At 40.6% G+C, this 1,888-nt stretch overlaps 1 non-coding gene across 1 annotated transcript; it reads left to right on the top strand.

Annotated features, from left to right (window-relative positions):
* The first annotated feature begins 1,108 nt into the window (after nucleotides 1-1,108).
* LOC112761843 (small nucleolar RNA R71) lies at nucleotides 1,109-1,216 on the top strand. Its single transcript, XR_003182216.1, has one exon. It is a non-coding gene; the product is annotated as a small nucleolar RNA R71 (small nucleolar RNA).
* Nucleotides 1,217-1,888: the final 672 nt, after the last annotated feature.

The raw sequence follows: 1,888 nt of genomic DNA, 5'->3' as shown, positions 1-1,888 counted from the left end.
AAGAAGTCATGCATTTCCATTCCAAATTACTTACTTAGAATGCAAGAAAGTGCATAAAACCAAATAAAAATAAAGAAAAAGGCTGGTAAAACTAGGCTAAGATGACTTGTCATCACTTAGCAACTTGCTCTTCAGCAATATCTTCATCCTCTTTACAGGAAGAATACTCATCAGAGCTCATGAATGGCAAAAGTAAATTTAATGGAATCTCTATGGTCTCAGTGTGAGCCTCAGATTCCCATGGTTCCTCATTGAGGAACTCCTTGGAGGCCAGTGGACGTCCAGTGAGGTCTTCCTCAGTGGAGCTCACTGCCTCTTCTTCCTCTCTAGGTTCAGCCTTGTAGGGTATGTTGATGGCCTTGCACTCTCCTTTTGGATTCTCTTTTGTATTACTTGGAAGAGTACTAGGAGGGAGTTCAGTAACCTTCTTACTCAGCTGACCTACTTGTGTCTCCAAATTTCTAATGGAGGACCTTGTTTCAGTCATGAAACTTTGAGTGGTTTTAATTAGATCAGAGACTACAGTTGCTAAGTCAGAGTGGCTCTGCTTAGAATTCTCTGTCTGTTGCTGAGAAGATGATGGAAAGGGCTTGCTATTGCTAAACCTATTTCTTCCACCATTATTGTTGTTGAAGCCTTGTTGAGGCCTCTGTTGATCCTTCCATGAGAGGTTTGGATGATTTCTCCATGAAGGATTATAGGTGTTTTCATAGGGTTTTCCCATGTAATTCACCTCTTCCATTGCTGGGTTCTCAGGATCATAAGCTGCTTCTTCAGATGAAGCTTTTTTGGTACTGACTATTGCTGCTTGCATTCCAAACAGACTTTGAGAAATCATATTGACTTGTTGAGTCAATCTTTTGTTCTGAGCCAATATGGCATTCAGAGTATCAATCTCAAGAACTCCTTTCTTCTGACTTGTCCCATTATTCACAGGATTCCTTTCAGAGGTATACATGAATTGGTTATTTGCAACCATTTCAATGAGTTCCTGAGCTTCTGCAGGCGTCTTCTTCAGATGAAGAGATCCTCCAGCAGAGCTGTCCAATGACATCTTGGACAGTTCAGACAGACCATCATAGAAGATACCTATGATGCTCCATTTTGAAAGCATGTCAGAAGGACACCTTCTGATCAATTCCTTGTATCTTTCCCAAGCTTCATAGAGGGATTCACCTTCCTTCTATCTGAAGGTTTGGACTTCCACTCTATGTTTGCTCAATTTTTGAGGTGGAAAGAACTTTGCCAATAAGGCATTAACTAGCTTTTCCCAAGAGTTCAGGCTTTCTTTAGGTTGTGAATCCAACCATGTTCTAGCTCTGTCTCTTACAGCAAAGGGAAAAAGCATAAGCTTGTAGACCTCGGGATTAACCCCATTGATCTTGACAGTGTCACAGATTTGCAAGAATTCAGCTAAGAACTGATGAGGATCTTCCAATAGAAGTCCATGAAACTTACAATTCTGTTGCATTAGAGAAACTAATTGAGGCTTAAGCTCAAAGTTGTTTGCTCTAATGGCAAGAATTGAGATGCTTCTCCCATAGAAGTCAGGAGTAGGTGCATTAATGTCACCAAGCACCTTCCTTGCATTGTTGGCATTGTTGTTGATTTCGGCTGCCATGGCTTCTTCTTATTTGAAAATTTCTGTTAGGTCCTCTATAGAGAGTTGTACTTTAGCTTCTCTTAGCTTTCTCTTCAAGGTCCTTTCAGGTTCAGGATCAGCTTCAACAAGAATGCCCGTGTCCTTGCTCCTACTTATATGAAAAGAGATGAGAAGAAAATATAGAATCCTCTATGTCACAGTATAGAGATTCCTTGAGGTGTCAGAGGTAAAGAAGAATAGAAGGAGAAGGTAGACAAGAAAGAATTCGAACTTATCAAGAGGGAT

This window comes from Arachis hypogaea, chromosome 16, assembly GCF_003086295.3.
Source record: "Arachis hypogaea cultivar Tifrunner chromosome 16, arahy.Tifrunner.gnm2.J5K5, whole genome shotgun sequence".
Taxonomy (NCBI): Eukaryota; Viridiplantae; Streptophyta; class Magnoliopsida; order Fabales; family Fabaceae; genus Arachis; species Arachis hypogaea.
This window is presented reverse-complemented; position numbering and strand designations above follow the sequence as displayed.